At 34.8% G+C, this 24113-nt stretch overlaps 1 protein-coding gene across 2 annotated transcripts in view; it reads left to right on the top strand.

The window, feature by feature from the left end:
- ubl3a (ubiquitin-like 3a) overlaps positions 1-24113 on the top strand; it is a 35777-nt gene that overhangs the window by 1512 nt on the left and 10152 nt on the right. The gene's annotated exons all lie outside the window — the stretch shown is intronic.

The raw sequence follows: 24113 nt of genomic DNA, 5'->3' as shown, positions 1-24113 counted from the left end.
GAAATGTGAATCAGAACGAATGCTCAAACCGAAACTCCAACACTAGAATCTTGCTGTACAGAGGAATGATGTCATAGACTCTTTTTAATCCTCGTTGCATGCTTGTAGAATGACATTTCAAGCTTTGCATTATGATGTAAGGCTATGATAGATTGAGACTTCTAAACCCCGTGGGTGGTGGTAGTACTGCTAGTGCTCGCCAGTATCCAGAAGGTCGGTGGTTTGGATCCAAGGACGTAGGAAATCAGCTTAACAACAATAAACTACATCCCTGATTGTGTATTAAGGTATTGAAACTAATATCAAACCAAATGAGAACTCCTGTTGGCACCAAACTGTAACACTGTGTCCCAGCGTTAGTTAAGCATGCTTTGGGTATGCCAAACAGCTGATCTGGCTGTCAAACTCAAGAGTTGCCGACGCTCTGACATTGCAGGGACTCCGTTTGATGTAATGTACGCTGAGGGCTGATTCGATCGGCCCTTACAGTGCACGTTCAGCTATCCTTCTGTTTCTGCCAGTAAAATGTAAATCTGGCCATTAGGCTTCCTTGGCAGCAATGCCACATATTGTTGATTTTAAGGCCAGAAACGTGAGCTGACCCTGATGATGACGATGCATCTATTTGACGATTCTACAGGAAGAAAGGTTTTTCTCACACTATGCAAACAGGGAACAAAGTGTTATAGCCCAAAGTCAGGTATTGATTATCTAAGCTAGCGTTAGAACATTTTAAGGTCATCTTTGAAAACTTAAATCAGCCAAACCTCACAGGAAACACTTAATATGGATTTGTAAACGAGTGATAATCACAATCCATTACTACTAGCTTTAAAATGAATGCAGAAGCTGCATGACGTTTTTCTACTTTGGGTTTAGGTGTCTATTTTTGGTCTCCCGGAACAGCATGTTCAGTTTTTAGGATGAAATGTCCACGAGGTGAAACTTTGAATCATTGTGTGGTCTCCAGCTGAGGGGCGTTCAGTTGGGGGGTAGGGTTGTCAAACAATGGGAGTGTTTGTGTGTGCGTGTGTGTGCATACACATCTTGTGGGTGGGCATTTTAATGAATGGGCTTTTTTTTGTGGAGAGCTCTCACCGTTTCAAAGCAACGAAATGTTGCGGAAGCCTTTCGCCTATAGGTGCTACATCAGATATACTCTTTTAAAAGAGTCTGCTTTGATCCATTGTGAGACTGAGGTGTGAAGGAGAACTCAATACTCCCTGACAGGACTGTGTCACTTTGTGTGGTGTCATGTGGTATCGTGTCCTCTATGCGTAGGGGTGAATTAGTACGGGAGCAATGTCAAGGAGAGACCTCCCCAATGGCTATTGTCCACACGCTTGAGTAGTATTGCTCAGCACTTTCAGAAGTTTAAGTTGTTATGTAAAAAACTAATTGTGAGATGCTCAATAAACCTATGCACTACCAGTCAAAAGTTTTTGAACAGTAAAATTTTTAATGTTTTTTAAAGAATTCTCTTCTGCTTACCAAGCCTGCATTTATTTGATCTTAAATACAGCAAAAGCAGTAATATTGTGAAATATTTTTACCATTTAAAATGACTGCTTTCTGTTTGAATATATTTTAAAATGTAATTTATTCCTGTGATCAAAGCTAAATTTTCAGCATCATTACTCTAGTGTTCAGTGTCACATGATCCTTCAGAAATCATTCTAATATGCTAATTTGCTGTTCAAGACACATTTATTGTTGTTATTATTATTATTATTAATATTTAAAACAGTTTTTTTCAGGATTCTTTGAATGATCAGAAGATCAGCATTTATCTGAAATAAAAGCTTTTGTAATATTATACACTATGTCATTCAAAAGCTTGGAGAAAGTATAATTTTTGTTTTTATGGCAAAATAAATTATAGAAATTAATACTTTTATTTAGCAAAGATGCTTTAAATTGATCAAAAGTGATGATAAAGACATTACATTTTAAATTATATTTTAAAATATATTCAAATAGAAAACAGTTATTTTAAATAGTCCAAATATTTCAAAATTGTACTGTTTTTGCTGTACTTTGAATCAAATAAATGCAGGCCTGGTGAGCAGAAGAGACTTCTTTAAAAAACATAAAAAATCTTACTGTTTAAAAACTTTTGGTAGTGTATGTTGAATGAAATTAGACTGAAAGCGAATCAGCATTTTGTTTTGAGGGGGTAGTTTTATATGTAGTTTGATATGTTCTTTATACATAAAATGGCATTTGCAATCCATTTTATGTCTGTAATTTGAGTGAAATAGGATATTTTATGTAAAAAAAAAAAAAAAAAAAAAGGATAGCTCTTTATTATGTCTATTGGGATTGGTATGATTGTGAAAAGTGAATTGTAGTTTTTTTTTTTTTTTTAAGACATATTTTTCTTTCAAATAACATGCCCTGATGAATAAACAATGAGACCAGGAACATGTATCAAGGTAGTAAATGCAGTTTTGATTTTATGTTTCATACAAGATGTAGAATGAAGGTATACTGAACGAAAATGAGAAACATTTTTCACTTAGAAATTGCTAGTAAATTTCACTGTTGATTACGAAGAAACAGCAAGTAACACACTGAATTAAACGTGAAACGTTGAAGTGAAAGACTTCAATTTTAAAGCTTAATTGCTAAAGTAGCATGCTTTCTGTTTGCAGAATCAAACCGGCTTTGTCATTGAGACTTTTGCATAATTATGTAACCAAGCTCAAATCAATAGATCTCATCAGGGAAACAGACAACAGGAGGACGTGGCTATACAAAGCAGTCCCTTTGAGGGTTTATTATGTCATTATAACGTCTATTTAATGACAGACAGACCCTCTTTTGACCCCAAACAGCCTACCTGCTATGAACAGCCTTGAGAGTTGGCCAAAGCGAGAGAGAACGCTTTTTTAGGAGAAAGGTACTGGGTAGGTAACGCTAAGTGTTTACGTATAAAAGATGGAAAAAGTGTAGAAAATGTTATGAAACACAACACAGTACGGGCCACGATTCAAAACACTGCGAATGAACCTGCGTCAACAGCGTGAGAAAAAGACTCAGCATTTTGGCAAGGTATCAGTTTAAATTTCTCTCACACGCTTTGAAATGTCATTTTTTAGAGTTAAAGCGTAGAGGACAAACTGCTTGGAACTGAATTGAAAAATTGATTGATATATTGGTGAATCCCAATATAACAGCATAAAGATAGAGATGAAGCACAAAGAGTTTGGTATCTGTTGTATCTATACGTTGTTTGTGTGAACAAACGCAACAAGTATAACATGGTGAGTATGATTTGCATAAAATGAATGACTCCAGAGAGTGTTTATGGGTCAGTAAGGGTTAAAGGCTAAAGAGGGAGCGAGAGAGAAGGAGGGGGAGGAAGTAGCTCAGACTCACTCAATAAAGGATCCTTTCAGTAGAGTGAGGAGCAATTTACAACAGCTCTGTGAGAGAGGTGCCTGCTCGCACACACACATACACACACACTGTCATGGAAAGTTAGAGTGATTCAACATCAGTTAATGTAAATAGCGCTCAGTGCCTTATTATAAGTTGTTTTAACTTCTTTGTGGTGTTTCTACATATTCATTACTGGACTTGAGTCAACACATATCTGTTTTTACATGTTTCCAGAGGTGGTTCTGTTCAGGCTTTGTGTGAGTTGCACACTGAGACTGACTGTAGAGGGTTGTTCGACTGTAAACAGTGGCTCTTGCTCGCCTTTATGACATCATCGCACAAGCATTCTCTTGTAGGTTGGTGAAGTCACAGATTTAAATCTCAAGCCAGACTACCCTTCTCCTTGAGGCCTCTTCATACCTCTCTTTCCTCCAAGCCAAATGTTTTTTTTTTTCTCTGATCTTAAGACGTGATCTCATCGACGATCTGTTTTTGTTTTTAAAAACGATCACTTCTGAGGCATTCGGTATAGACTATAACTAAAAAACAGGCTGTATATAACATATGGGCCATTCTAGAGGAATTGGTGCAAACTGCTGTCCAACAACCAAAAAAAACATTTAAAAAGCATTTAAGTATTCAAATCTTAAATGTTTTCTAAGATCCTTCTATTATCTGTTGAACCCCGAATATTATTTAAAATATCAGAAAGCTTGAAGGGGTCCTATTATGCTCTTTTACAAGGTCTTGATTTTGTTTTGGGGGTGTACTAGAACATGCTTTGATGCTTGGTGGTTCGAAAAACGCATTGTTTTTAACATAATTTACATTATTACAATACATTTCTCCCAGCCTGGCACATAAGGCTTGATTAGTTCTGGGTTTAATGAAGGCCCGCCTTCCAAAAAACGAAATGTGTTGTGATAGGTTAGCTGTCTCATTGCGTTATGATTGGCGAACAGCTTAGACGGTGTTTCAGTACTGCCACGCCGCTTGTCAAAGAAGCAAGTTCCATGTACAACTGTTAGCGTAAGCTAGATTAAAGTGATTCTTACGTTTTAAATATGGATATTTTTCTTACAAAAACCCGTCGATTCCCTACAGGAGGCCTTTATTAATCCCCTGGAGCCGCGTGAGGCACTTTTTTTATTATGGATGGATGCATATTATTGGACTAGTGTTGGACTGATGTGGAGAAACACCCGTCTATGTCATTCTAAAGCTTGGGAGTGGCAGGAAAAATTGAAATTGAGTGGTTCTCCGCGGTAAAAGCTAGAAGGAAATCAGCTCTAGCTAATTCTGTTTTTGTTATTTTTGTCACAGTGTACAACAATAATACTGTTTTTTTTTATAATAGTAAGGGCTAAGTTTAGGGTTGGGGTAGGTGTAGACCTTAAAAAACACAGTCTAATAGCTAGAACAATTAATTTCATTGTTAGTTTCTGGACGGAGCTGTATCCCTTCCAGCCACAACTGTTCTCTGCGCTGCATCATTAAAGTTAGGCTAATCCCCCACCTCGTCCCTACCCACCCTCCAACCATTTCCACCCTCCAGCATTTCCATGGGCGGGATTTAATTTAACGATATTCTAATGGACCACATTGTGACATCATTGCATGCGGAAAACAAACGTTGTAGTCCAAAGGAGCCGATTGTTGTAGTTCTTGAAAAGAGATTTTTTTAAAAACTAAATATATCCTTTTGGAGTGGACTTTGAGATTTATAACTTTGTAGATCTTTTTTATGCCCAAAGATACACACCACAGTGAAAAAGCATAATAGCACCCCTTTAATATATCTAAAATCATAATTTATTTTGTTACTTTCAATTAGGAGGTGGCTGTTCCAGACCCTAACCCCTAAATTTCAACTTATGATATTGAAATAATTTTTGTACTTTTTTCCATTGTTGTTTTTAGAAGTGTCTTTTTGATTTTGTTTTTAGAAGAGAAGATAAAAAAATATTTTGGATTTTCTTTGTAAATTATGAAACTTTAAAAATGTAAAAGAATGTGCAATTAAACACCTTTTTGGGAGTTACTCCATAACATTTATTTTTTTATACGTGTACTACTGTTCAGAACTGTGACAGCTAACCATGTACTAATTAGCATCTTTGAGCTAGGCTCAAAAGTATCTAAAATGCTGAATTATTAACTAGGATGTTATTATAGTGTTTGGTTCAATGTATATTCAAACTAATGAATTTTTAAGTGTAAAATCAGTATGATCAACTTTTTGCCTTTTACAATGAAAAACTGAATTCAAAATACAACAAATCTCATAAATTACACTTGAAATATTGTTAAAATGTAATTGTTATTGATTTACTGAAAAAAGCAACAAAATATATTTACAATGTAGATGTAAGCAAAATTTTAGTAGGTCAATATAGCCCTTCTAATTAAGTTATTAATTCTGTGTTTCGGTAGAGACAAATTTGGGAAGAGGATAAATATTCCAAAACTTGTTAAAACCCAAACTGAAAATACAGTATGAAAATTAACTGCACAATTAATAGAAACGTGTACCTTGAATGTTATACAATTTGCATACATACAGATTTTTTTGGAAAAAAGTCACATTTCTAGACGTTTCAACTCCGTGACTAATTCTGTAGAATGGCTCATATACAAATCATCACAGCGAAGTTTTGATCTGTTTCTTACGCTACAATTCCAAAAGAACTCCCGGCCTACTTTTTTCCTTTTTAATTATTCTGCTGTGCATTGAACTGTAGAACATATGATTGGACAAGTTAATATAAGATACAAGGATTTATCAACAGAGAAAAAACATCGCACTATAATGAAATATGATTGTATTGCCGCATAGCATGCTTGCTGTGTCTTAGAACTGGTGCTTAATACCATTATGCACTCTGTTTGACAGAAATAACAAGAAAAAGCCGTAGGACAGACTAGAGTCATGACTTTTAATGAAAAATCTTCTCTGGGATCGCCTGAAAGAAAAGATAAAAAAAAATGATTTTCAGTCATGATTTTGACACGTGAAGCTTTGTAATAATTCTGTTTGAGAACATGCATGATAGTAATAAGAAATGAGAAGGGTGTTTTGCAGGTTTGTAATACAGTAGGCTACTATCAAAAGGCCATTTCCTATCGGCCGGCCGTCTCACTGATGGGGAGGTAAGTGAATGGGTCCCCTCCCCCCTACTCTCTCTCTCTCTCTTTCTGCAGATGTCTGCCCTTTTTCAGCATTAGGCACGTGGGCAGGGCCTGCAGGGCAGGAGGCTGCCTGCCTTCATCTGGCTACAGGAGATTAGATATTATTCTCTCATGCTCTGACTTTCTTCTTTTTATCTTCTGTGTGTGTGTTTTTTTTAAATTCTCTCTTAAATTTTTCCCGTTGCTCCATCAGAAAATGAAATATAATTGTATGTCAAACAAATCTTTTGTTTTAAATTAAGAATTATTATTATTGAAAGATTTTAATATATACGTAAATCTTTTATTAATATTTTTGTAAGAAAAATATATTTTAATGAAATATGTACATTTATAAATAATGTTAATTTAATTTATATAAATTAATCTATATTTTTCCACACTATATGTCTGATAAAAGGGTAAATTTCTTTGTATACAAAAATTGATTAGATTGAACTATTTGATTCAGGAGCGATCAATTTTTGCACATTTATAATTTTATTTTTATTTTTTTTTTCCAGTATAAATGTACATATACACACACATACAGCATATACACTGGCATCAGTAAGTTTGGGATCAGTAAGATTTTTAATATTTTCTTAATTTCCTTATGCTCATCAAGGCTGCATTTACTTGATCAAAAATACAGAAAAAACAATACTATTGTGAAATTGTTTAACAGTTTAAAATAATGTTTTTCTGTTTCAATATATTTTGTATAATAATATTATTTATAATTTTAATATAATTTATTCCTGTGATGCAAAGCTGAACTTTCTTTAGCCATTACTCCAGTCTTCAGTGTCATATGATCGTTCAGAAATCATTCTAATGTGCTGATTTATTATCAGTGTTATAAAGTGCTACTTAATGTTGTTTTGGAACCTGTGATTCTTTTTAGGATTCTTTGATGAATAAAAAAGGTAAAAGGAACAGCATTTATTCAAAATAGAAATCATTTCTAACAATGTAAGTCTTTGCTATCACTTTTTATCAATTAAACATATCCTTGCTGAATAAAAGTATTAATTTCTTTCAAAAAAGAAAGAATAAAAATGTACTGACCCTAAAGATTTGAACGGTAGTGTATATTGTTACAAATGATTTCTATTTTAGATAAATGCTGTTCTTTTTAACATTTTATTTATCAAAGAATCATGAAAAAAAGTATCACAGGTTCCAACAAAATATGAAGTAGCACTGTTTTCAACACTGATAATAAATCAGCATATTAGAATGATTTCTGAAGGATCATGTGACACTGAAGACTGGAGTAATGATGCTAAAAATCTAGCTTTGCATCACAGGAATAAATGACATTTTAAAATATATTCAGATAGAAAACAGTTATTTTACATTGAAATAATATTTCACAATATTACAGGTTTTTTTTCTGTATTGTTGATCAAATAAATGCAGCCTTGATGAGCATTAAAAACATTAAAATACTTACATCTTACTGCATAATCATTCTCATGAAGCAAATACCTTGTTGTATTTTCTGACCAAGCTCCGTTCTCTATATTAGCATGTGTCTAAGTTACAGAGATCATCTAACATTTCGACTTTTAAGACGTGTCACATTGTCTTTATAGCACCTGAAAGGAATCTTGTTTCAGTATCTAAAAAGGTCAGAGTTCTAGGTTTGTGTTTATTTAACCCCACTAAACTCGCATTGCTAATGTGTTTATCGAAGGTGTGTAATTGGCCTCAAGAGCAGGGAAGTTTGTACAAAGATAAATCATTCACAGACTCAGCATTTATTACCACCAGTGTAAAGCCATGTTCACTTATGTGATTGTAATTGGCACGTCATCAGACTGGCTTGTATTGATTTCAGTGATATTATCACCCGAGCCCTTGTTTTCCCATCCGGTGAGACGCATCGCTTGGGCCGGATGAGCGCGTGTGAGTATGTCTGTGTGAGTGATTGTCCTTCAGGAGTGCTGATAGGGCATCCAGACAGGCTGAGACTGCAGCTGCTGGTGTGCTGTGGTCGTGATTAAGTACGGAAGCTAAAACTAGCTTTCTGGTGCTAATAGGCACTATGTGATCCGCTAAAGTGAGTCAGGGAGAAGACCAAGAGTGAGATAATTGGAGTGAAGGATGTTCTAGACAAAATGATTGCAAAATGATCACTCTTACTGTAGCTATTGAGACTGGTCTGTCATGGAAAAAAATCTGTCAAGGAAGTGTGGAAAGTTTTTGGCACTTTGGGGTTGTGCGTCATATGTGTTTTTGTAGGACGTTTTAGAAAAAACGACACCTGTAACCAGAGCTTTCATGCTTGTCTACTCCGATAAATGCAGACAATTATTAAGCAACATTATGTTCAATAAAGCCTTATATGCATTAAGAGAAACTAAAGCCGCAGGAGCCTTTAGCAGTGAGACCAAAGGCAAGCCTCAATAAAAAAATATCTCAGATATTAAACAACAACATCACCCTTTACCTTCTTAAAGGGATAGTTAACCTAGAAAAGAAAATACTGTCATCTTTATGCACTGTCATTTCGTTCCAAACCTGTGTGACTTCATGAGGGTGAGAAAATGATCTCTTTAATACATGTTCTTGGTTTTACTGTGAACAATTTAACATTGCACATTACTCTAATGCAAAGAAAATGTCTGTCCAATATTTTATCAAAATGTAACACCTGCTCCACCTCAACTTTCCTTATCATTCTAGTCAGCTCCGATAGCCTTGTGGGCACCGATATAAAGTGGCATTTTGCTGTGGGCATCCTGAGTTTAAATCCAGACTTGAGGACCCTTCCTGATTCTGTCCCCTGCTTTCTCACCCACTTCACTTGTTGTCTCTACTCTCTCCTATCACAATAAAAGCAAATACGCCAAAAAAAAAAAAAAAAAGAATCTTTCTAAATTATAAAATGAACAATTCATTCATCCTGTTTTGTCTCTATCTATTTATCCATCCATCCAGTTATGTCTATATCCATCCATTCCTCCATCCAGTTCTGTTTATCCATCCATCCGTCCGTCCATCCATCCATCTGTCCACCTATTCATCTAGTTATGTCTATCTATCCAGTTATGTCTATATCTGTCCATCCATCCAGTTCTGTTTATCTGTCCATCCATCCATCCATCCATCCATCTATGCAGTTATGTCTATAACATCCATCCATCCATAGATCCATCTATCCATTCATCCATGCATTCATCCATCCAGTTGTTTATCTGTCCATCCATCTATCCATCCAGTTGTTTATCTGTACATCCATCCATCCATCAGTCCATTCATCCATCCAGTTGTCTATATCCATCCATCCAGTTATGTCTAAATATATTTATCCATTCATCCATCCATCTAGTTATGTCTATATCAATGCATGCATCCATCCATCCATCCATCCATCCATCCCGTTATGTCTATGTATATTCATCCATTCATCTAGGTATGTCTATATCAATGCATGCATGCATCTATCCATCCATCCATCCATCCGTCTATCCAGTTATGTCTATATATATGGATCCATCCATTCATCCATCCATCTAGTAACAGTATGTCTATATCCATCCATCCATCCATCCATCTATCCATTCAGTTATGTCTATATCCATCCATCCATCCAGGTGTCTATATCCATCCATCCAGTTATGTCTATATATATTCATCCATTCATCCATCCATCTAGTTGTCTATATCAATGCATGCATCCATCCATTCATCCAGTTATGTCTATATATATTCATCAGTCCATTCATCCATTCATCTAGTGACAGTATGTCTATATCCATCCATTCATCCATCCATCCATCCAGTTATGTCTATATCCATCCATCCATTCATCCAGTTATGTCTATATCCATCCATCCATCCATCCATCCATCCACAGTTTTCACTTATAATTGCTCATAAAGTAAATGTCGCAATTAGAAAGAAATAGCAAGTAACAATTTGAATTAATTGTGATTTGAAGTAGAAGGACTAAAATAGTTTTATTTGTAAAATGTACTAAAATAATTGATTTATTTACAGCTTTTTACATTTATTTATTACATTCATCCATCCATCCAGTTATGTCTGTATCTGTCTATCCATCCAGTTATGTCTACTTATCTATTCATCCATCCAGTTATGACTGTCTATCTATCCATATCTTACATGTTTTGGTAAATACCTCACATGCTCTTTTCCTCCATTCCTCGCTTTGTTATGTGCATGACGAGACAAACACAGCTGAGAGCAAAATCAATCACTTTATGTTCAACCTACCGCACATCAGCTCATGCAGAGAACATCCAGCCCCTTTTTGTGTTGCTCGTACATGGCAGATTTGCCCATGTGTGTGTGCACGCCCATGACTGCAAGTCAGTTCTCAAGTTCCTGCATAAAATTGTGCCATCCGCAGAGGTCTTGGAGACAGGGAGCTTTACAATTCCTCTACAGCCCCTCTCGCAGTTTAATTTCCCATGTCTAAATGTGCCATCTAATTCTCAGATCTCATGTCATTTAATACCGTTATCTCTTTCTCCTGTGTCGCACTCTTCATAATGAGAATTTAAGAGTCTGACACACATCTGAAAGACATCACATAATAATGAATGGGCGGGTCTCAGATTTTTGCTCCCGAAACAATCTGCCCAGTATCATGAAGGCATTTTTATATGAAACAGGAATCATTTTGCGGGCTGGAATCTATTCATTTAGCAGCTCTGCCTAGAGACTAGTGGCCGAATGAGCTAGCTATTATCAAACATGCCAATTGTGACTGTGCTTTTGGCTCTGGCTGAAGTGAGACATTTATCCTTCCATTCTCATGCATTTCAATCTGTTATTTTGGACATGTTTATTGCTTTAACCCCTGCTAATGCAAACAGGCCGGACCATTTTGTCTTCTGTTCCGAAAGGACAAGGTGACCTGCAATGTTGAATATCTATGCAAATCCCCCACGCAAACAATGGGTGGTTTACCGTATTCAGCGGTTTTAACTTTCTCACTAGAGAAAGAATCGGATCACTGTTGCAAAGTAGACCAACCTGTTCTGTCTCATGTTGAGAAATAAAAAACTGGGTTGTACAGGCTGTGCTGTGCCTGACAGAACCTGAAATCAATGCTTTGTTTTCCCGTATTTGTGCTCTTAGAAAAAAAAAAAAAAACTAAAAAATAAATATATAAGGTGTGAATCACTGTAAAAATGGCTTATAAAAGAAAATTCTGGATTTCTCACTTGTGTAATTACAGTAGAAAGGTAATGGCATTTAGAATCCCTTTTACTTCTACAGTAATGGCATATTTCTAAGTGAAACATTATATTCAGTAGAGCAAGACTTTGTTTCATTGGGAATTGATTTGGGTCAAAAAATAAGCTTAGTTGTGATTTATAGACTCTTTGTTGGTTTAAAGCATCCAGACAGTTAGTTTAGTCAGTTGGTACAGTATACCCCATTTTCTGAGCTGAGGAAAGAAACAACACTTCCATTTCTGGAATGAGATCCTCTAAAAAGCTCAGGCTTCACACTTCCTCAAGATACGCGGGCGGAACCCCGCTAACACCCTGACTGATGAAGGAGAGATGAGTGAGTGTGATCACAGTCTTCAAAACCACCTCTGTCTCAACTACATCACAGACTCCTGGAGACAGAGACAGAGATGACACGTTTGAACCAACGCTGTGCCGTCAGGGGGAAGATGGATGGCTTCCTTTTTCTGTCTCCTCTGTTTATGACAGAGGTTGAATACGCACACAGAAGCAGACTCTGAAACCATCGAGTAGAATGAATGAGCTTTGCGCCTGACTGAAATGCATTTTCAGGACACAGAAATAGAAAATCATCATCTTTTGTTGAGCTTAGTGGTCATATTTTCTCAATTCTCTGTGGGTTCTTCATTTATCTGCTGTTCTGACTGATTACTATCTTAAATCAGTTTTTTTCCCCAAGATTATAGCTTTGGTTCAGAGCCCTTTTCTTAATGTCATGACATTTACATGATTAGTTTGTCTGAGTGATGCTTTAGATCAACCAAAGTATTTTTATCTGTCACATTAACAGGACTCGACAGTAAGGATGTGCATTCATTCACACATTTTTTTTAGACTTGCAAACATAAACACTGGTTTTCTATGATGCATTGAACACTCATTTAAATATGCAACCTTGGTACAGTAATCTACAGTAGCTTGCTAATATAGCAGAGCTTAGTCAAAACGGATGAGTGTTTTCCAAAAAAGTGTTAGGAATTTATATGTATTTATATGCAGTAAAATTACAGCTGCGTAATTTCTGACTGTTACTTCAGTTTAAAAAACTTATACCTTAGAAATAAATTTGCCATATCCATTTGTAAAATGTTTTAAGGTTTAATGAAACATGAAAAATTAAAATAATTGTTAAAAATAACAATGATTTCTTACAATAATTATATATTATCACTTATATAATTCTCTATAATATATGTATTTAATGTTTGTAACACTCACAATATAAATGAAATGTATTTTTATAGTGGGGACTGTAAAAATATCAACTAAACAAACAAACAAACAAAAAAAACTGTATTATTAAGCTTAGCTAATTTGTCGAATGTGCTATTAAAATACTCTACTGTTTATCTTTTGTCTTCAAAACCAATGCAAGATATTTTAAGCCAGCATTGAACATCATTGGTGTCTTTGCTAATAAACAGTGTTATAATAATATAATTATTCCTGTTTTTTTCCTCTAGGTTTTTCTTTGTCATGTCTAACCTTTGTCTTTTCCTATTACTATGGCCCAGGGTTGGAAATGAATGAGGACTTGTGGCAAAAATGGCACCAAAATGAACAAAAACACCCCATAAATTCAAGACAAAGGGGCGAAAATGCCTCTTGACAATTAAACAACGTATTCCGCCTGGCGCGATTAAAATGAAAGTGAAAATTAAAAATCATCAGTTTGTGGAATTACATTTAGACACTGCATCAGATTGCTTTTACGCACTGTGTGCGGGGTTGAGATTTATAACCAATCAAACGCGTTTCTCCTGAACTTAGGAATGCATTGGCCAATTAGAAGCACTTAGATTAGTCAGCGCTGGAAAAGCTGGAACTATTGTTGATTGCACACGCTCGATTTTTGTCATACTATTGCAGCTCTGTGAGCTCATGTTTTTTACATGTATAATTTAGATACAATTTTAAATAGTCTATTGTTATTGACAACAGTTTAAAATATTGATTAAAGTAATTGGGTAAATTTAAGTATTTGACATTAAAGGAGAAGTCCACTTCCGGAGCAGCAATTTACAAATAATGTACTTGCTCCCTTGTCATCCAAGATGTTCATGTCTTTCTTTCTTCAGTCGTAAAGAAATTATGTTTTTTGAGGAAAACATTTCAGGATTTTTCTCCATATAATGGACTGCTATGGTGCCCCGATTTTGAACTTCCAAAATGCAGTTTAAATGCAGCTTCAAACGATCCCAAATGCAGTTGTAAATGATCCCAGCCAAGGAAGAAGGGTCTTATCTAGCTAAACGATCGGTTATTTTCATAAAAATAATACAATTTATATACTTTTTAATGTTAAACGCTCGTCTTGTCTTGCTCTTCCAATTTTTTTTCATGACAGTTAGGATATGTTGAAAAACTTCCATCTCATGTTCTCCCTCAACTTCAAAATCGTCCTATTTCGCTGTTTTACCTTGTGTTTAGTGTTTGATCTTTTTTGCATGTTAATTTTGCAAAGACTGGGTTGGAACTTCTGCAGTGATGTAGGATGATTTTGTAATGATTTTTGAAGTTGAGGGAGAAAATACGATAGGAGTTTTTCGACATACCCTAACTGTCTTGAGCCAGAATACACAGAGTTCGGGGAGAGCAAGACAAGACGAGCGTTTGAGATTTAAAAAGTATTTAAATTGTATTTTTATAATGAAAATAACCGACCGTTTCGCTAGATAAGACCCTTCTTCCTCAGCTGGGATCGTTTACAACTGCATTTGGGATCGTTTGAAGCCACATTTAAACTGCACCATATCAGTCCATTATATAGAGAAAAATCCTGAAATATTTTTCACTCAAAAAACACAATTTCTTTACAACTGAAGAAAGAAAGACATGAACATCTTGGATGACAAGGGGGTGAGTACATTATCTGTAAATTGCTGTTCTGGAAGTGGACTTCTCCTTTAAAGACAACATATGATTTTTAAAAAAAATAATGTGATTATTAAAAATTGACCTCACGAATGTAAAAAATGACCCTGGAAATCAATTCAAGGGGGTAAATATTGTCCCTTAATTTCTGACCCTGCTGTGGCCCCACATATAGCTATAAATAAATTGCATTTTGAAGAACTTTTGTGATTTAGTCGCTTGAAGAATTTTGTATAGTGAACTAGAATAACTCCTGAGTTTGCTGATAAGACAGAGCGTAATGTTGGAGGCTTGTGTGGTCGCAATCCCTAATGGCTCAGGCGCATTTTAAGTGACTTTTTTTTGGTTTTAGAACGTCATGCCAGTGTTCTTTAACCAGCTTATACAGACATAGCCAATCTCACCATAGAACTCACTAATTTCCTCTTCGTCCAAAACAGACAAATCCCTGCTGGAGGCGTCGTATCTAATATTGTTTTCATTGATGTGCGGTTGCGTAAGTGATGTGAGTGTGTGTCTGTTCCCTATTGCATAAATGTCATTCCCAGAACAATCTGGCAGACCTCTATTCTGAGATGGGCAAAGCCGGTCGACGTGTCACATCCACTGTGGTCAGCATTTGTTGTGGCTGCTTTTAGTTCTGACGTCCTGTCTGATACACTCATTACTGTCAGCATCGCTCGCTCTCTCTCTCTCTCTCTCTCTCTTGTCTCTTGGCAGAACCACCGGGTTGTTTATCCTTCTCAATCAGAGAATCTCCTGAGAAACTTGCGATACCCAAAAACTGCAACCATCAGAAAAATCTCTAGTATTTCATACTCTCTTGAACTGTAGCAAACCTGAAACACCTGCTCTGGATGACATATCTGTTTTCAACAAGTCAGCTCTGGAAAGTCTGCTGCAGGTGTTATTTGGCATCGACAAGCACCTTGCAGTGCCGTATCACAATACAGGTGTCACAATTTTTGGTGAACTTATGTTATGTACTAAAGTGCATAAAGTCCATGAACGTAGTATCAACGTACTAGTAATAGACCAATAAATCTGCAATATTTTGCCTTTATTTTAATTAATTATACATATGCATATAATTACATATATACATATAATTCTATGAAATATTTTTTACCATTTAAAATAAGGTTTTATTTAAATATATTTTAAAATATAATTTATTCCTTTGATCAAAGCTACATTTTCAGCATCATTATTCCAGTCTTATATATATATATATATATATATATATATATATATATATATATACAGTGGGTACGGAAAGTATTCAGACCCCCTTAAATTTTTCACTCTTTGTTATATTGCAGCCATTTGCTAAAATCATTTAAGTTCATTTTTTTCCCTCATTAATGTACACACAGCACCCCATATTGACAGAAAAACATAGAACTGTTGACATTTTTGCAGATTTATTAAAAAAGAAAAACTGAAATATCACATGGTCCTAAGTATTCAGACCCTTTGCTGTGACACTCATATATTTAACTCAGGTGCTGTCCATTTCTTCTGATCATCCTTGAGATGGTTCTACACCTTCATTTGAGTCCAGCTGTGTTTGATTATACTGATTGGACTTGATTAGGAAAGCCACACACCTGTCTATATAAGACCTTACAGCTCACAGTGCATGTCAGAGCAAATGAGAATCATGAGGTCAAAGGAACTGCCTGAAGAGCTCAGAGACAGAATTGTGGCAAGGCACAGATCTGGCCAAGGTTACAAAAAAAATTCTGCTGCACTTAAGGTTCCTAAGAGCACAGTGGCCTCCATAATCCTTGAATGGAAGACGTTTGGGACGACCAGAACCCTTCCTAGAGCTGGCCGTCTGGCCAAACTGAGCTATCGGGGGAGAAGAGCCTTGGTGAGAGAGGTAAAGAAGAACCCAAAGATCACTGTGGCTGAGCTCCAGAGATGCAGTTGGGAGATGGGAGAAAGTTGTAGAAAGTCAACCATCACTGCAGCCCTCCACCAGTCAGGGCTTTATGGCAGAGTGGCCCGACGGAAGCCTCTCCTCAGTGCAAGACACATGAAAAACACCTGAAGGACTCCAAGATGGTGAGAAATAAGATTCTATGGTCTGATGAGACCAAGATAGAACTTTTTGGCCTTAATTCTAAGCGGTATGTGTGGAGAAAACCAGGCACTGCTCATCACCTGTCCAATACAGTCCCAACAGTGAAGCATGGTGGTGGCAGCATCATGCTGTGGGGGTGTTTTTCAGCTGCAGGGACAGGACAACTGGTTGCAATCGAGGGAAAGATGAATGTGGCCAAGTACAAGGATATACTGGACGAAAACCTTCTCCAGAGTGCTCAGGACCTCAGACTGGGCCGAAGGTTAACCTTCCAACAAGACAATGACCTGAGTGGCTTCACAACAACTCTGTGACTGTTCTTGAATGGCCCAGCCAGAGCCCTGACTTAAACCCAATTGAGCATCTCTGGAGAGACCTAAAAATGGCTGTCCACCAACATTTACCATCCAACCTGACAGAACTGGAGAGGATCTGCAAGGAGGAATGGCAGAGGATCCCCAAATCCAGGTTGTTGCATCTTTCCCAAAAAGACTCATGGCTGTATTAGATCAAAAGGGTGCTTCTACTAAATACTGAGCAAAGGGTCTGAATACTTAGGACCATGTGATATTTCAGTTTTTCTTTTTTAATAAATCTGCAAAAATGTCAACAATTCTGTGTTTTTCTGTCAATATGGGGTGCTGTGTGTACATTAATGAGGAAAAAAAATGAACTGAAATGATTTTAGCAAATGCCTGCAATATAACAAAGAGTGAAAAATTTAAGGGGGTCTGAATACTTTCCGTACCCACTGTATATATATATATGAAGAGTTCAGATGCAAAACCAGCTAAAAGCCATCTCGGTCAAAAATGAGAGTGAATGCTCCTGACACATAGTATACGTCCATCAAATACTTTTACTTCAAACTCGCTAAATTCCAGTCTCAGCCCAATCAGAAGTACCAGTACTTACATAGAAACCTATACAAATACGTCAGATGGATTTAGAGGCTTTTGCATCTATACTCTTCATATATATATATATATATAGATAGATAGATAGATAGATAGACAGTATAAAATAAGTGGTAGTTTCACTCAAAAAAAAAGTTAACTGTTAAATGTTTAACCCAACCTTCTTGGTAGTTCTGTTTAACCCAACTATTGTTTAGAATTACTATATGGCTGGCTTAAACTAACCCAGAATAGGTATAGTAAATTAAAAATTAGACACATAATTACTGGAGGCATCAGCAATAATCAGAAGGTGAAAATTTGTAAGCAATTTTGAAAAATGTTTATTTTATTATTTATTCAACTTGTTAATAAGTGTTCATTTGTTAAATATATATTAATAAATGTTAATTTCCAACCAAGAAATATAGTAATTTTTAAGTAATAGTTGAGTTAAACATTTAATTTCACCTAGCACTGAGTTGTTTTTAACCCAGCATTTTTAGTGTTAATACTTGTATATATTTTTATTTTTTTTATACATTACCAGTCAAAAGTTAGATTTTTAATGTTTTTTTTTAAAGTCTCTTCTGCTCACCAAGCCTGCATTTATTTGATCTAAAGCACAGAAAAAAGAGTAACATTTGGAAATATTTTGTACTATGTAAAATAACAGCTTTTTATTTAAATATATGTTAAAATGTAATTTATTTCTATGATCAAAGCTGAATTTTCAGTATCATTACTCCAGTCTTCAGTGTCACATGATCCTTCAGAAATTATTCTAATATGCTGATTTGCTGTTCAAGAAATATTTTAGTTTATTATTATTATTATTATCAATATTTAAAATGGTTGAGTACATTTTTGTCAAGATTCTTTGATGAATAGAAAGATTCAGAGATCAGCATTTATAAAATGCTGAAATATAAAATCAAAAGCTCAGTATAATTTTTTTATGTTTTTGAGAAAGAAATTATAGAAAATAATACTTTTATTGAGCAAGGATGCTTTAAATTGATTAAATTGATGATAAAGACATTTATAATGTTAAAAACGATTTCTATTTCAGATAAATGCTCTGTTCATCAAATAAACCTGAAAAAATTCTGCTCAGTTGTTTTCAACATAATAATGTTTTTGAGCAGCAAATCAGAATATTAGAATGATTCCTAAAGGATCATGTGACTGGAGTAATGATGCTAAAAATTCAGCTTTGAAATCATACTTTTTAAAATATATTCAAATAGAAAACAGTTATTTTAAATAGTAAAAATTTTTCAAACATTCACAGTTTTTGCTGTTTTTTGGATCAAATAAATGCAGGCTTGGTGAGCAAAAGAGACTTCTTTAAAAAACATGTAAAATCTTTTTGTGTATATTTATGCATTTGTATGTAACAATCTTATCCTGCAAAGCCTTAATCAGTTAGAAATTTGCAACCATCAAAAACAAGGCTGAAAATATGAACATATTTTTAGTCACATTTTTACATGGAACGACTGTATCGGCAGAGCTTTTGTTGTGCTTCATGTGTTTCTCAAGTATGAATTCAGTCTTCACATAAGCAAATCTTTCCATAACAGCGTAGATCCCATCGCTGTCTTGTAGCCTCACGAGTGAGGTGCTACGTGTCATCCGTGCCCCGAGGAAAGTGTGTTTGTGTGCGCATGAGAGCGCTTGGGGGTGATTACATCAAATGTTCACCCTGAAGGGTTGGTTGCAGGGATCCGGGGCTTCCTGGGGTATGATAGTTAAAAATATTGTGTAGGGATGCAGTAGTAGAAATGGCTTTTGAGTAGTGTAGTATTGTTTGGCATAGCAACTCGCAGAGTGGGAACCACCTGCCACCGGGTATAACCAATGCCAGCGTCATCCTCGCCTATGAAATCATTCCCCAGCGGATGTTTTTTGCTGAGGTTGTTGTTGTCGAAGTTCCTCGGAGGCATCGCTGCATGCCGTATTACGTCATCGTGAGATTTTGTCTGCTCACCAAGGAGATGGAATGTTTCAAGCAGACGTATCCCAGCATAACACATATTTCTGCTGTTAGAGCTTTTCCTCCTTTCTGCGCACGTCTGGAAACATCGTATAAATCAGCGTCTGCTCGGCATGCGCCAGGTGAAGATGATATGTCATCGTTACACAAAGATGTGGAAAAGATGGGCTGACATAATGAAAGATGAGCTGCTGCGAGAGAGGAAGAGACAGATGAAGAAAGACTCTGCCTGCAGGTGATTCAGGTCAGCGCTCTCGCAGAGGAGCCGCTGCCACGGTTACCATCTCTATGGAAACTAGGAGGTGTTCCGTTGCGTTAGAACTGCCATCCTGATGTTTTTGATGAACCGCTAGCTGCTGAATGCCAGCTCATTGAGTGAGTCTGTGCAGGAGAATGACACACATGCCTCCTTTTCAGTTTTGAGGGAAATACTGCGTCTTCATAAGCTTGGGTGGACAGATAGATCAATATGAAACAGCAATCCATTTTACTTCCTGATGTGATGAATTTCAAGTGAACAAGATACTCATGAAAGGAAAAATGCAGGGTTGTATTGGATTGTGCCTATTGAGAATTAGGAACTGAATTAGAGTTGATTCAACTCACAGCAGTTTTGAATTCATTTTCACTTTGCTAATACAGTACTTCTCTGAAATATACACTACCAGTCAAAAGTTTTTGAACAGTAAGATTTTTGATGTTTTTTTAATAAGTCTCTTTGCTCACCAAGCCTGCATTTATTTGATCCAAAATACAGCAAAAACAGTAATATTGTGAAATGTTTTTACTATTTAAAATAACTGCTTTCTATTTGAATATATTTTAAAATGTAATTTATTCCTGTGATCAAAGCTACATTTTCTGCATCATTACTCCAGTCTTCAGTGTCACATGATACATTAGAAATCATTCTAATATGCTGATTTGCTGTTCAAGAAGCATTTATTATTACTAATATCAATATTTAAAACAGTGTACATTATTTCAGGATTCTTTGGTGAATAGAAAAACCCAAAGATCAGCATTTATGTTAAATTTTGTAACATTATACACTATACCATTCAAAAGCTTAGGGAACAAAAATGATAGAAATTAATACTTTTTATTTATCAAGGATGCTTTAAATTGATCAAAAGTGATGATAAAGACATTTATAATGTTACAAAAGATGTCTATTTCAGATAAATGCTGCTCTTCTGAACTTTCTGTTCATCAAAGTACCTGAAAAAAATTGTATTCAGCTGTTTTCAACAACAATAATAAATGTTTTTTTTTTTTTTTTAAGCAGCAAATCAGCATATTAGAATGATTTCTGAAGACTGGAGTAATGATGCTGAAAATTCAGCTTTGAAATCACATGAATAAATTACATTTTAAAATATATTAAAATACAAAACAGTTATTTTAAATAGTAAATTTATTTTAAAATGTATTTTTTTTGCTGTATTTTGGATCAAATAAATGCAGAAAAAAAACATAAAATATCTTACTGTTCAAAAACTTTTGACTGGTAGTGTATTCAAAATATTTAAAAATAGAAAATGTACCTTTATTAATTGCCAAAATTTTATTGAATATAATCAGTGTTTAATCAAACAATTAATAAGTTTGGTCTGTATAAATGCAATAAATGCAAATAATTTCAAACATATCCAGATATAAGATAATTAATGCTTAAATATTACATACATACAGTATAAAAAAGACAAAAATAATGAATTATAGTTTGCTCACCAAGGCTGCATTTGATTAAAAATGCAGTAAAATCAGTAATAATGTGAAATATTGTTAAAATATATTACAATTGTTTTCTATTTCAATGTATTATAATATAGTGTAATTTATTCCAGGTTTCATAGTCTCATAATCCTATTTCTTCTCATAATCAATGTTGAAAACAGTTCTGCTGATGAATATTTCTATGGAAATTCTTTTGTATCATTATAAAGGTGTTTTGATTGTCATTCTCCAATTTAATGTGTCCTTACTGATTAAAAGTATTAATTTCTTTAAAAAAACGGTTGTGTATATTTGACATATTTCCGAAAACATCACCTTGAGATTGTTTTGTAGCACATCTGTTGTTTTTACATTTGGAGGATATGAGTACTAATGTTCTGTTGGACTTTGCATTAATTTCCTGTTTTCTGACATAAATCAGCCAATGTCTGTTAAAAACTCTGAAAACGGAGGAGTGAATTGGCAAAAATGTGTACAGAAATATTGTGATAAGTAGATTTCCTCTGGTATTTCCTTCCTGCGCGGCAGCTTCATAAAATAGCCACACACTAATCCGAGCCTAAATTAGATTTGAATGTGTATGTCTGCGTGTTCATCCAACCATTATTTGGGCAAGTGCATGCTTGTGTGCGGCTGTTGGTTGAATGAGACTCTATGCTTAGATGGAGACTTAAGATTGTGTGTGTGTTGTGATCTCTGGATGAGCGCTTTGAGCGAGCAGACTTGCTTCTGGCTCTAATCTGATTCTATAAAGTGCTTAGGAGGATCTTTGTTTCCATCTGGTGGTTTTCACTCTGTTACATCACTGCAGCTGGCAGTTTGCGTGTGTATAGAGGGAGGAGCTTCATATTGAATCCTCTGATGTCAAAGACTCGCATAGTAACACACGTGCATTGGACATGCACTGCCCCGGGCCCTGTCTCTCAGCTTGATGCCTCCTACTCTTTTGTGCTTAAATGGGCGACACTCTGGGATGTGAATGAATATGATAATGGACGTTTTGCAATTTATATTGCTGGAGTACTTGTGCAAACTGCATAATTGCGCTGATTGAATGACTGGTGGGTTGCAGTCATCAAAGGAAGGACACAGTGAAGGACATATGAAAAATGTATGAAATATTTCTTAACCATCCAATAGATGACCCCATATTGTGTTCTGTGACTGATGGATTTGGCTCAGCTATGCCTAGATTCACAGAAAATGGAGTGTGATTGATATCAAATCAGAATTCCATCAAAAAATGTAACTTTTTAACACCATGTTTTACCTTTATAAAGCAGATTATTTCAGACTTGCCTTGCCTCTTTAACAAATGAAGTTTATTTTTACCAACATACTTATATTCATATGTAATTAATATATGAAGAGTTTATTTGCAAAAACGTAACATTTTTTATTGTTATCATGTTTTTATTGTTTTATTGTGTTAGCTTTTTTTTTTTTATTTTTACTTAAAATAACTCAACTGCAGTTTGATTGAGATTAATTAGAAATAATGAAATAACATGGTTTTTAGAAATTATTTATTTTATAAAAATATAAACTTTTTAAAAATAACAATAACATGGTTTTAATAAAAAAAATAGATGTTCTACAGTTATACAATTAAATATAATTTAATTATATATTTATATTATTTGGGCAAATTCGATTTAAAACTTTCTGTCGTATTGGTCGTGTTATGTAAATAAAGTGGTTCACACCACTGTAATAAATGAAGTTTATTTTTACCAACATACTTATACTCATATGTGATTGTATTTTTAATTAATTTTATTTAATTTATAAAAATACCAACTTTTTAAAATAATAAATGGTTTTAATTTGAAAAAAAAATTGAAGTTCTACAGTTATACAATTAAATATTATTAAATTAAATTAAAAATAGTTTAATTATGTAATTTTATTTTTTGTGCAAATTCGATTTAAAACTTTCCACTGTATTGGTTGTATTATGTAAATAAAATGACTTGCATCACTATAACAAATAAAGTTTATTTTTACCAACATACTATATACCCATAATATATTTTTCATTAAAAAAATTGATTTGATAAAAATATCAACTTTTTAAAATAATACATGGATTAAATAAAAAAATAGAAGTTCTGCAGTTTTTTTGGTTTAATTATATAATTTTATTATTCATTAAACTTTACATTGTATTGGTTGTATTATGTAAATAAAATGACATTAGTGTAACTCACAAAACTAATTTTTGTCAAGTTTGTGCTGTTAAATAGTTTATATAATTAAAGTTTGAAAGTCAGTGTGATCTTAAAGCAAACATGAAACTAAAATTAGTCTTATTTATGTTTGTCTTCATTTTTTTTGTTTGCATTTTGCATTTTGATTTCTGGTATGTATTTAAACATGACAAGCAGAGCTGAGAACACCACACTCTTATTGGTAGCCATAAACATAATCAGATTAGTCAACGTTTTTTATAAATGAATATGCATCATAGATCAGTGAGATCGTGAAGCTTTGTGACTGGCAGGCTTTTTAACTCTGTAAAAATGTGCAGATCTTTTTGTCAAAGTTTGCCAGAGATTTCATGTGGGCCTGCCAATAGCATAATAGCTATTTAGGTATTGTTTTAACAATCTAACATTTCAGTTCTGGCTCTATTCCGGTTATGAAACTGGGAAATACGTCACACTACAGTTAAAATGATCTGCGAATGGCGTTTCGTGTCGATGTTGAGGAAGTGTGGGGTGGAT

Source organism: Labeo rohita, chromosome 10, assembly GCF_022985175.1.
Source record: "Labeo rohita strain BAU-BD-2019 chromosome 10, IGBB_LRoh.1.0, whole genome shotgun sequence".
Taxonomy (NCBI): Eukaryota; Metazoa; Chordata; class Actinopteri; order Cypriniformes; family Cyprinidae; genus Labeo; species Labeo rohita.
This window is presented reverse-complemented; position numbering and strand designations above follow the sequence as displayed.